Below are 13,745 nucleotides of genomic sequence, written 5' to 3'. Positions count from 1 at the left end.
GGCAGTCAAAGGATGTGGTTTTGAGGATGCAACACAAGCTGGATGGAGCTCAGGAGATGGTCAAGACCCAGGCCCACAGTTAGTGATAGTGCTTTAGTTTTGATGCTGTTGCAAACTTAGGCATACATGTTGCTGAAGGAAGAAATAGTAGCAAAGGGATACTTTCATGAAATAATGAAAATAAGGCCAAAATATTTCTGAAACAGAAAATCAGGCTTCTTGCAATCTCAGAAAGTAGAATAAAAACACTGTTTAAATTTCTATTGCAATGGAAGCATCAAATGGAAGGTATCCTATGCAGGAACTGTAACAGAACTTAAAAAATTTACACATGTGTAAAAAATGCCGTATCAAAAGCAAGCTAACTCTTTCAACAACAGGGTAACTTCCCTACACCTTGGCTTAAGCAATGTATTTTCTTTAGAAAAGACATGGAACTTAAAAAAAGAAATGAAAGCAGTAAAAGATGAACAGGATTTGTTGTGTCCACTTTTTGCCATCTGCATTAATTGCACGTGTGTGTATTAAAATCAATTAAATGAAAGCATGCCTTCCTTCCAACACAGAAAATAATTAGGTAATATATTAAAAGTAGATAACCTTGTTTGCCTCCCACTCAACCTTTCTTCATCACTCTTAATAGCAAACATCTAGCTATTGATCGGTTCATTTTAAATGCTACCAAGGTAAATGCTGTACTACTTTGAACTGATGAAAGAACTGAACAAAGACAATCATAGTAATTGTGGCATGTTGAGGAATGTAGATTACAAGAACTGAATACAAAAATGCCTAATATAACATTTTCTATCATGTAAAATATTACAAAAGAAAGGAAACACAGGTATGGGGCAGTCAGAGAAATTTAGTTTAACTCAAGGCAGATCATTCTCATATCTTTCATTCTGTCTTTGTAGTAAAGATTGCAATTTCATTCTAAATCAATACATTTTCTCAGGCAACAGGATTCTATTATAAATCATCATTTGTACGATGTGTTTCTGCAAATAAATCTGCAGCTAGAAGGGATAAAAAGGAAACTGGTTAACAATAAACTGTGCTGTTAAACTAGGACAGAAACAATTTAAAACACAAGGTTATCACTGAAGCCTGTATCAACAATATGCTCTCAATGTCAACTGTTGTGGAATTAAATGTACTTTCTCTTGCAAATAGCTGTCTATAAAGTTAAAGCTGATGCTCAAGACAATGAAAATGCTGAATCTAAACTATTCATGAAAAGATGAGATTTAATGTATATAATTTAGCTGCAAACCTGACCAACAGCATTTTGGGCAGATTTTTCAACAACTTCATGTAGCAAGGCAAAATTTGACACAAATACATATTTTGTGGCTTGAACGTAAACCTAAGGAACTGATTACCCAATAGACTAAAAATTTCTTTTGAAACCTCAAGTGCATGCTCAATATAATTTGTTCAAAAGCTAAAAAGACCAAACCTGGTAAAAAAAGAAAAAAAAAACCAAGAAAAGTAAAAGGCTGATGCTAGTGTAAACTGTTGAAAATCCATGGATTCTGGAAGTTTGGGGATTAAACATTTCTATTTGGAACTGAAGAAGTGATTTTAAGTATGTTTCCATCTTGACAACTTTCTCTGTGTGTCATCATCGTACCTCCTCCCCTACAAATTAGGAACCTAAAATAAAATGCTAAATCCTAATTTAAGAAGAGGTTTACAAAAATATAACTGAAAACTGTCTTTTAGTGATATCTGAACTCCAGTTTGCAGGCAAAAACAGAAAGAAATATCTGCCATTGATAGGAAGGCTCAGAAACCCCCCAAACTGGAAAAGATTGATACAAGTCGTCAGATTATACTAACTTCTCTTCTTGTCTTTGGAAACCATTCTTGTGGCCTAATGCATCCCAAACAACTTTGCTCTATGGCTCCTCTCCGAAATAAATTCCCTTTTTGACACTTCCCTTCCTGATTATTACTACCCTCACACTTTCATGCTCCCAGAACTGTGAGCAAAATTATACAATAATCATATCCACCACATCAGAAAATGTAACTTCTGAATAAATGGGCCCATTTTCTATCAATTTCACCACCTTTCAATCTTAAATTAGTAGAGGCATTTCTTGTTTATGAATCTGAATAAACTTGGGAGGTTGTGTTTTTTTTAAATCTTAAAAAAAGTCTTTTGTCTAGGTCTTTTGATCCATCAGTAATATGGCAGTGCACATTATAAAGTGGATGTTGTTTAAGAAAAGACTAGATTCTGCTAAATTTATCCACGTAAGGGAAAGGTATTATGCAAGTAAACAGAACGTATTCAGTTTTCTTCATTAAGCCTTCTTCTATGGTAGTCAATGAACAGAGCTCCTAGATTAATTTATTAGTGTTAACATGTCTATTCACATTTCTAGTTTGCTCAGACATTAGGAAAGCTCTGATACTTTTGTGTCTAATGTCACCATGTCTGCCTGAAAAATCTTTGTGTCAAGGAAGTTCTGTGCAAGCCCTACAAACAGTTTCTATTTCCTTATTCAGGAATGGAACAACAGAAGTCCAGTCCTGGGCCAAATATTGCCCTTGCTTGATAAATTTGTTAATCACCTCTCACATCTCATTGATTCAGTGTCAATCAAAGGCAATGCTACTGCTCACATACTTGCAGCTGAATTGTAGTTCTAAGTGTATGCATTAAGTGCTTTTTTGGTTAGATGCCAGAGTTGCTTGGGTCCTTGCCATGTCAGGCCCCTTGTGAATATATTTTTCTCACGTGAACAGTGTTTTCAGGACCAGACTTGCATCTTTCAGCACATTGACAGCTATGCAACTCGGCACAGGTGAGCAGGAGCTCTCCGGTGGTGAGAACATTTGACTTCTTGCTGTCTACAACATTTGAGACTGGACCACAGATATTTCAGGATTCAAAGGTCAGAGAGACTGGGAATCTATCCTCTAGTGAATACAACCCTCTGTGTTACCACTAAATAACTCACAGACACAAAAGACAATGTATTTGAGCACTTAGAGGAAGAAGCAAAGTATAGAGATATAAAAATGAAGAAAGAGTGTGCAAAAAGTACTCAAATTAATAATTTGTAAACTGTTTTATTGGGTAAGATAATTTTTAGGCTAATATCTGATTAAATATTTTCCTTAGACTATCCTACTGTGCTTGTTTTGGCAGTAAATTAAAAATTTATCAATTATCCACAACCTTAGAGGTATTATCTTTTATTTCCTAAATCATTTTGAGGATCTGATAGCCTTGTGCAAGCTTCTGAGCAAACCAGCCTAGATCACTTCTGCACTGTATGTGCAGTGGGACTGCACTGGACTCCTTGTGCATGCAGTGTACAGTCACCAGCATGTCTGATACACCACAGAACTGATCTACATGTGCTCCTCAGAGATACCCAGGACACAGCAGATTGATTTAGCGTCGTGCTCAAACATTTAGCCATGTTAGGCATACCCAGCCACTAGCTCTATATACATTGGCAATTGCATCCATGGCAATGTAAATAATGCATAAATAATGGGACAATTAAATCGAAGGTTTCAGATCTGGACCCTGAGGAACAGGGTCTTTGAGCTTCTAGCAAAATATTCTTTCATGTATATATTCCCTAATGCAATCTGCAAACTTAAGGCTGTTTTATATGGACAAAGGTAGGGAGATTGCCTTTGGTGCTGTAATGGGTAGTACAAGCCATTCATTCTGTCGGTGGAAGAAGAGCTCAGCTTAGGCTCCACTTGAGGCATGAATATCATGCTCTCTTGGAGCCATGCCCATGTGACATGAAAAATGTAGAAGAAATGCCTTTGGGGTTTGAATGATTACTGAAGAAAAAGAATATTACCATCTTACCAAATATCCTCCTCTTAGTATGCTCAACTGCTAGTCAAAACGGAATATTCTGTAAAATATTTAAATTGCTTCCTTTCAGTTGAAGGAGTGATGCTTGACTAATAATGCATTAATTAAGAGACAGGAATGGCATGGCAATAACTTAAGGAAATAGCATTTATTTTTAGAAAAGGTCAGTATAACTAAAACAGTGGCATATCTTACAGTTTAGGAAGACAAATTTATGCAAATATTGACTGTAATCTTTTTATAAACCATGAAGTATATATTAAGCTATTTTGCCTCCAAATTTGTAAGCATTTTTTTTCAAGCCAAGTTTCCCTAGTGTGCTTTTGACTGATAGGATTCCCTGCTTGTTCTACTTGCTCATGAAAAGTTAACAGTGCTAGTGCATAATGTTTATTTTTTACAATAGAACAGTATCAAGGAAGCAAAAGCTTTGGAAGGCTCTGAAGCTAGAAAAATAAATTACAGTGATTCAAGAAATGACATATATATACATAAATACACACAGGATCGAAAAGAGGACTGAATATAGTACATTTCTTTTTCAGAACAGCAAATTATTCACTAGCTTCAATGTGTTGTTGCAAAGGTACAAAAGATACATTTTTATTATAAGTGTGTCTCTGTGTTCATAGAGTGCAGTGTATAAAAGCTACTGCTTCAGACACCATCCAGATATGCAGTGGTGACATTTCCTTCTTCCACAGGTAAATGCAACTCCCATGTGAATGAGAGGAAGTCAGGACTGCCTGACAAATGCTCAGTCACAGGCCATCCCGTAAGTGTGCCACTTTGAAGCTCACCTAAGCCTCTTTCCTCACTATATCTGTATCGCTGCTGTCTGCTCAAATGGGTGGTTAACAGACTGTGAATCCTGGGAGTGAAGACTTGCTGTAAAAAAAGAAACCAAAAACACCAAACAAGGGTTAAGGTACATTACTAACATGTGTTAGATATCAGCAACTTATTTAGGAGTCTGAGTCCACATCCTCTGTGCTAGGAAACTGGTGTTCCTTCACAACTGGAGCTAATACCTTTGGCAGAGCAGCAGCAAATTGAGTGGACATGAAATACTCAGGCACTCTTTCTGGTCATCTTTCACCAGGACAGAAACCTGTTGGGAAGATACTGTGGCAAAGTCTACCCTGCTTCTCTTCCTGGTCCATAGGGAACATTGCCATATCATCCATGTCAACTGAGCAACCCTTCTGAAGATCTGATCTGAAATTTGTATTTGATCTTTGAGGATTATTCCATCTGATTTCTGAAAATAGTGGTCACACACTATATTAATCAAGATGGGAGGAGGGAGGGGCTTTAACTGTCAAAAGAAAACTTATATTTAAAACCGCTCAAAATTGTTTCTGCATTTTAAGCAACTCCATTTTATGCTGGTCATCCCTAGAATCAAAGCTGCTGACCAGGAATTCTCTGCTTTTCCAACAATGACATTCCACATACTTTTAATCAACTTCCAAGGTCAAAACTAAAGTAGAACAAAGCTTCAACAAGCATTAATTAAATATTATTAATTTATTTAAATTTGATATAGATCTGCTAAATGCAATAGAAAAAATTCTCATTTCTGTTTTAGCAGTAGGAGAAAAACTAAGACTATGGGATTTAGCAGTGTTCATTTGAGAGAATGAAATATATGCTAATTTCTCTGAGCTTTTATGCATTTTTCATTGCTCTGCTGGGCTTTAATAGGGATTTTCTTTCCTTGCCTCTTGTACTGGACAGTAATATGCAGCATATAACCTCATTCAGTAAGCCAGTGATTCATTACAATTTAGATTTATCTTACAATTGCATTAGATCAGATAATGAATTTTAGCTCCTTGTATATTTTCTTCATTTTGAATGGCTCTTCACTTCTTAGCTCTGCTATGCAGGAGGATTCCACAAAAACTGATCTCCAGTTTCATGCAGATTAACCACAATGAAAGAGCCTCCTTGACAGGCACTGCCCCTCTACCCTATTCAGAAAGTTATTTTTTCTTTCTGTTATAATACACCCATAGAGAGGGGTCTAAGCCACAATCATAAATTCAAACACTCCCTAGTTTGGGGTGATCTTGGATCCAAACCAAGATTTGCAGCTGGGACCCATCTGTAGTTATAATACAATATCAAATAAGTCTGCAGTGGTGTAAATTGGCACAGATTCACAGACTTCAAAGGAAGCGTGCCAGCTTGCAGGAGCAGAGAGTATGGATAATCCTACCTCTGTGAAGAAAGCAATAAAAGGGTTTAGGGAAATCAAAGTAGATAGCATAATTATGAAAAATCCAGATCAAAATGAAAAACAAAATGCCTTGAAAGTTAGAAATGTAGTGTTATGCAGAGGTACATACATGTTTGAGATATATTACAAGGATACTCAGCCTTGTCTGCCATTGTTTGTGTTACATTTTATGTCCCCAGGAAGCAAAGAACCCAACATTTCTCATACTGAATTTCTCACAAAATTACCTCTTTAACCATTATCCTTCTTTGAGTAAGACAAAAATGGTCCAAAGCTTTGAGAATCCATCAGTAGTATTCCCTCTCCAGGTAATAATTTATTCATTGCTTCATTCTCAGAGGTGGAATGTATGTCACTCAGTCTGACCCACTCCTGCCACAGGGCACCACAACACTCAGCAATTCTCATCCTTCAAGCAGTTTTTAAAATATTAACTAAACACCTAAAAAATTCTTATAAAGAAGATGGATTGCCATATCCACATTTTTGTAGTCACCAATCCTGAACAAGGTGAAATAACTTGAATGAATACAAAGAAACAAAAAGACTCCCATCAGGTATGGAACTCAGATGTTTTGTCATACCTCTTCTGACATCACTCAAATATTATTTTCTTATTGGAAATGGAGATGTTTAATTATTTGATCTTAACATCCTGCATTTAGATTTAGAACATTAAAAATATTTACCAGGATTTTATGATTATTTTATACCATAACTCAGTCTAAAGGAGACTGTGTATAATTTTCACTCATGGTATTTTGCCATATTATTTATCATGTGTTGTTTGAAAGGAATAGGCATGCCATGGCTCTCTCAGTTATCCCTTATGACATGCTTGGATAAAAGTACTTTATTTCTGCAGGAGTTCATTAATATAAATTAAGTTGCTTTATTATAAACAAGCAACTGCATTTTTAACAGTCTTCTTAAAGTCCTGTAAAACATTTTAATTGTATCTTAAATATTTTTTCCTATTTTGTAAATTTTAATTTCAATAAAAAATAAGGATAAATAAATAAATTTTTAAAAAACATAAAAGCCAAGAGTCTTTTGGAGTCCCATTAAATCAGCAAGCAAGAGGCATAGAGTGCAAATATAAGAAGTAGCCATATTAAGTCTGACAGACTCTTTTTTTTTTCTCAAGTGGTTATTTTTTTAGAGCTTTGTTGAATATGAGCTCTCTTATTTCCTCAGTTAAATGCTGCCAGCTTGGTTCTTCCCATTACTTTTGTCTTGTAAATTCCACCCGGCTGCCATCCTCCTGCCTGGACCATTGCACCTGCTCTGCTGCACAGCAAAGTTCACATGCAGCAGGGATGCCTCGAAAAAGATTCATGCCTGCTGCTCCACAGCATCAGCCCCAAAGCACAGCTTCCACACACTCATTTCTTTCAGGATGATACAGGTGATACCAGTCACCACATGAATGCAGCAGCATTTTGGAAATAAAACTGAGTAAACAGCAAGGTGATCTGTGCTGAGGTGTCTGCATGCTCATGGCTGAGAGGAGGACCTGTCTAGAGAATTATTTAAAGTTAGACTTGGATTAAGGTTTTACCCAATCACTGCACAGCGATATCATCCTAGTTTAGGGCAAATTTGGGAGAAAACCTCCAGGAGGAGCCCCCAGAAAGCAAACCCACCACGGCACCTCCCCCACCTGGTTGGGGAAGAATATCCTCGGAGAGAAGTGGAAAAAAAACCTGTTTATTTAACAAGCAAAACACTCCCCAAAACAAAACAAAAACAAAAACCAAAACAAAAACAAACAAAAAAAAAACAAAAAAAAAAAAAAAAAAAGAAAAAAAGGAAAAAAAAAAAAGAAAAAAAGGAAAAAAAAAAAAAAAGAAAACAACACCAGATGACAAAACTCTCACCTCTCTGAAGAGATGACAAATTCAGAAAGTCTCTCCTGGGAGTGGTTGCCCAGTTCTCGGTCTCCGGCGCTGGGGATGGCTGCTGCAGGTCACAAAATGCAGGCTCTCGGTGTTTCTTGGTGTTTCAGAGGTCCCAGTCTGGAGCAGGTTCAGATGGTCTTCAGGAAAGGGAAAGGGAAAAAAAAAAAACAGGGTAAAAAAAGTCCAGGGTAAAAATTGGACTGCCTAGCTAAACTAACTAATAAGCAAAAGCAAAAGCAAGGGCAAAGCGAAAGCAAGCAAGCCAGCAAGCAAGCAAGTAAGCAAGCCTAGCCTCTCCTAGACACAGACCATGGGGGGGAGGTGAGCCAGCTGATAACAAGACAAAACAAACCTTCACTTTTCAGAGTCAGTCCTGAAGGCACAGAACATAATATCAGGCATAAACAGAACACATGACTGGGGATACAAGCACCATAACATCACCCTAGGACAGCTATTTAGAAGACAATTGCTGCCAGGAGATCACAGAGCTGTATGCTGGTGAGCATCAGTGAAAGCAGGCAAAACAAGCATTTTGTACAAGTCAATTATAACCTTTCTGTTGTCATAGAACTGCCAGTTGATCTAATTAAGCAGAGATAATGAAAATGCAAAGCTGGCACCATAGATCTATGACAATATATACCATAGCCTATGTATCATCTCCTCTACCTTTATAAAGGCTTGATTTGAGCCATTAAAGCCTTAGAAGGACTGGTTTGGGCAAAAAGTAAGATAACATTTTATGTTTCTTGAAATTTCAGTTTGCCGTGAATAAAATAATTTTTAAAAAATCATAAATGATGCATTCCTATGCTATATATGATTTAAGAAAAATAAAAAAGCTTCTGTTGAACTATTGAACTGTGTCCCAAACACTCCATGAAATATGGAGATTACTTCATCTGTTCATTCCTCTTAAGTATATCCATCTGGCAGCACAGATAACCTCTGTGCACCTGCTCAAAATGTAGCTTTTTAGGTTACTCTTTGCATTCTACTTTGCTGGGTATGCATCTGAGCAGTGTGCAATGCATGCATGGGCAAGAAAAAGGGCTCCAGGCAGCAGCCCTGTGACATAAGTCTGCCCTCAACAAGTAAGAAAAATAAGCATTTCTTTATTTGTGGCTTAAAGCAAACTGTACAAGGCACAGCCCATGGAGGCAAGGCTAGGTAGAGGAAGGTGAACTGGGTTTCTTCCCTTGTTGTACACCATCTAGCAAGGGCTGGATACACACACATACACACATACACAGAAAGAAAGACTGGAGAGATAAATAACCCATAGCTGGAACAATTTTAGGTGCTAAATTTTAGGTTCTAAAAATTCTGTTTAGAAATACAGGATTTTTAGATTTCCAAAAAGACTTAGATATCCACTAATTCCTTTATCTGCCATTAGAAGTGCAGACCCTTAGAAATTCTCATATAATCCTGCCTGCAAATATTTGAGCAAAGTACAGACACCACACTAGTGTCTATTCTAGAAACAGAACTCTTACTATGCTCCACTGAGGCTGTTCCAGTGGGAGCATCCCCAGGTCTGAAGTTGTCTAGGTGGATTTATTTTAAGAATTCTTTGTAGCTGGGCCTCGGTGCAGTGATAAGCATGTAAGAAGCTGTTAAGTGAAATGGGTGGTTTGCAAGAACATGCCCCTGCAGAAAATAGGACTGCCCAATTGAAGGAAACGGGTAATTCTGGAAGACTACTGGATTCACTGAGAGCGCAATCACAAAATAATTCCAATCTTTTTGGTAAATTATCTAGTTAAAGCAGAAGTGGTGCAATATGAATGTTGTATTAAGGAAGAGAAAAGAGTGATGTGACTACAGGACTACAGCCACCCAAATGATAGGCAGGGTTTAAGAAAACAAGCATTGAGAAAGAAAGGAAAAATTTAAATTCTATATGAATATGTAGAGATAAGGGATAAATAATTGCTAGATATATAGCTATATACATTTAGATTGAAATATCTGCTAATTTTATGCATGTATTCTGCCTTTGAAAAGACAACTTCCTTATAAAACTGTAATGTGTCACAGCTACTTCTTGATCTCAGTTAAGCATGTGACACTGTAATCTACTGTGTGATACTATGAGACTTTTTAGCTAAACTGGAGAAAATAGGGATCACAACAGGACAAGGGCATAAAAGAGGACTAGCCAACTTTTAGCGCTGACATAAGAAATAAGCATTGGGTGTAAAATATTTTACATCAGGGAGGTTCCTACTCCTCTTCCCAGGCATGGATTCTTAGTGCTGATTTAGTGTGCATTTTTTAATGCACTTGGTAAAAAATAGTTGGTGTGATACTGATATGTCCTAGAGATACAGGGTTGGGAGGGAATATGACTCTAAAGGATGGCTGGGATGGAACACACAGGAAGAACTGTGTGACGTTGTAGGCTGGAGTAATTGAAATTCAATACTGCAAAATGCAAGGTCATGCACTTACGGACTAATAACAAAAGCCTCTGCTACAGGCTAAGAGCTCATTTGTTAGAAATGACTGAGGAAGAGAAAAACCTGGGCATATTAACAAGTCACAGGATAACTATTAACTATTGAAGTAATGTACTTGCAAAAAACCAATGCTGACAGGACCAGTATTTCTAGGGTGGATAAGGAAGCAGGTTCATGCAGTAGAACCCAGCTCCAGCTCAAAGACAGTGCCAATATAAAAAAACAGTAGCACACATAACTTTAGGTTAATATTCAAATATGCTTGAAATCAGTAGAGCAGTGAAGTGGTCAAACAATTTCTGTCAGTAGCAGGATCTGCTGAGATGGAAATTGACCAAATAATGAAAAAACTTATGTAATATAAGGTCATTTGTAATATGAGGAACTAGACCTGATAGCCCAGCAAGCCTATTCCAGCCTTTAGCTCAGAAGGATTTCTCTTTCTGCCCTCATGAGACCTGCAGTAGCTGCTTCCCTTCCTGTGCTCCCCAGAAGGGCTCACTGAGAAGCAGTGTTGGTGTAACATCATGCAGACCTCCATAGCTCTGTGCCCAGTGCTCTCCCAGGACAAACCCATGAGGTGTCTCTGGTAGCTGTAGCCAGGAGTCTCAGTGCCACAGAGGCACAGACTCCACTGTGACAGGGAGGGAAAGGTGCTAATGCAGAAGGAATCCTCTGCATGTGGGATGCAGCTGGAGAGACTTCCTCCACAGCTGGAAAAAAATATTCTCTTTTGCAAAGTGCTTGCAAAGGTGTGAATCAGACATCTCTGCTGGCTACTTTATACATATACATAGTTTCCAAGTAATTTATAGCATCAAAACGATTATAATTGTATATTAATAGGATTTTGGTCCCTAACCAAATTATTTTCAGAGCAACACTTAAGTGCTGCTTTCAGTTTCCATTCCTTCTTTATATTTACCACTATATATATATATTTTCCTTTTACCACAAACAGCTAATTTGAAAAGTTGTTAGTATATAAGATTGGATATGCTGCTGAAGATATTTATTTATTTGCAAAGTAATAAGTATTCATTGGATATGAGTATGCAGACCTAATAGACTTGAATAAGTAATGAGTTTTATTTGGATTAAATGTGTAAGGAAGTACTGTTCAAAGTAGGAGACTTAAAATCGTGATGTGAAGATTTACAAACACCAGTAAAATAAAAGTGATTCCTCTGGTACAGGGGAATATTAGATGTTAGACATTGTGAAACATGAATGTACTGACAAGCAGTTCAGTGTGAAGTTTGGTTTATATGTCTCCAAAGGCAGTTTGTTAGGAAGTGACTGGGAGGGATTAGTGAAAGGATATGAAACATTTTAGCTGTAAGTCACTAGTTCAAATCCTCTCCAAGGCAGAAGTGAATAAGGACCTAAAGCACTGGAATTGATGGAGTTGGTGCTATGGGTGATCTTAAAGTTATATATGTGCTTAACAGCTTTGTTGGACAGAGGCTGCAAAGTCAATGTTATTTGTTGGTCCATGTGAAATAAGTTGATGTCCCTGATTCAATCCCACTAAGTCAGCACCAAAGGATTAAACAGCAATGAAGTGCTTTTGCACATCTGGTGCTTCTCCCACTGGAGCATGGCTGAGTGACAGGCAGGGGAAAGTCATACCTGCCCTGGGTAGAGAGGATTTTAGTCTCTAGTACTGTAAATCTGGCACCTGTCACAAGCACTAAAGCTCACATTACATAGGACAAACCTGGGCCTTTGTTTTTTCTTAAATGTTTTCACAGCTACATCTAATCAATACAGCTTTCTCTTTGTTCTAGGAAGAAACAGTAATTAACTTTCTGTCTAACACAAGCACCCTCCCAAGCTGCCATAGAATTCTGAAGAAGATAAACAGTTGTGCCTAAACTAATCAGTGTCTTTTGCCAAACTCATACAATTATTGAGAGTACAAAAAAAAAAAAAAAATCAATGCTGCATATCTTCATTTTATTACAGGGAAACATTAAGGCAGTCACAGAAAGTCCAGAGAGACCCTGGTCAAGCATTCATCAAGGTAACACTTTCAGGATTACATGGGTGGAAATAGGTACTCATTGTAGGATTAAACAGCAATGTCACAGTTTTGTGATTTGCCTCTGGAGAAAGAAAGGAGATCAAGAGCTTTTATCGTGTTCAGGTGCAAGCCACAGGAAATTAGGCTTGCTTTATAGACCATGATTTCCTGACTACACAAGCATAACAATAATTAGAAATCTTGCAGAGGAGATTATATACTGCAAATGCAGTTGTTTACCTCTAGGTTCCTATGGTGAGATGAATTTTCCAATACCATTAGTTATACTGTATATTCTCCTTAGCTGAAAGAAGAAGAAAAAAGTCTACAAATTATGAGACTTCTAAAGCTATATGGCTCATGAAGTCAAGTAGATGTCATAGGGCAATAAAAAAAAAATTAATTATAATAGAGGAGGTGGCAAAATCAGAAAAAAATGTAATTTTATGGCTATGACATTGGAATCTATCTATCTGCTTGTGATCTATCTCTATGTCACTTCTACCTATATTCCATTTTCTGTAGCTTTTTGTTTGAAAAGTTCATGCAGATCAGAGCCAGCATAATATCTCAAACTCCTGCTGTCCTTGGAAGACAAATCCAGAGAAATTTGAAAAAAAAAAAAAACAGAGCTGCTCAACATAAAGAAGAAGATAAATATGTGAAATTATACTTGGCTTATAAAAAGACTGGGTATATAATGGATTCTAAGGTGATGTTGTCTGACTTTGAAACAACTGAAAAGCTTTTTAGTGACAACTAGAAATATTATTTAGAGGTGAAGACAATCTACCTTGAGATCTTGTGCTACTCATTCACAGATAAGTGAAGAGTAGAAATGCCAAAGGCATATTTCCTTTTTAAATGGAAGCTACCAAAAGTTTATTGATGACCATAACGTTCATTTGCTGTACCTACCACACATGGGTGTTATCAGATCTTCAACCACCAGGTGATATCGTGTTTAGAAAATACACAAACTTAAAATCTCATTACTGCAACATATCATGTCCAACACACTTAAGACAGCCTGTCAGCTTCCCAAGTGTTGTATTGCAAGCTTGTTTTAGTTCAGCTGAGCCATTAGATTGTTTCAGAAACACATTGTGTGTATTATTTAGACACATGCCAACAGCAATAAGACACTTAAGTATAACTGACAGCTGCCTTATCATGCAATGAATGGCAAGGTGTATGTCAGAGACAGACAGTCTTCAATAAACAGAAGCCATTGTACACAGTAATG

Source organism: Vidua macroura, chromosome 3 (genome assembly GCF_024509145.1).
Source record: "Vidua macroura isolate BioBank_ID:100142 chromosome 3, ASM2450914v1, whole genome shotgun sequence".
Taxonomy (NCBI): domain Eukaryota; kingdom Metazoa; phylum Chordata; class Aves; order Passeriformes; family Viduidae; genus Vidua; species Vidua macroura.
The sequence above is the reverse complement of the archived record's forward strand: the minus strand, read 5'-3'. Positions refer to the sequence as shown.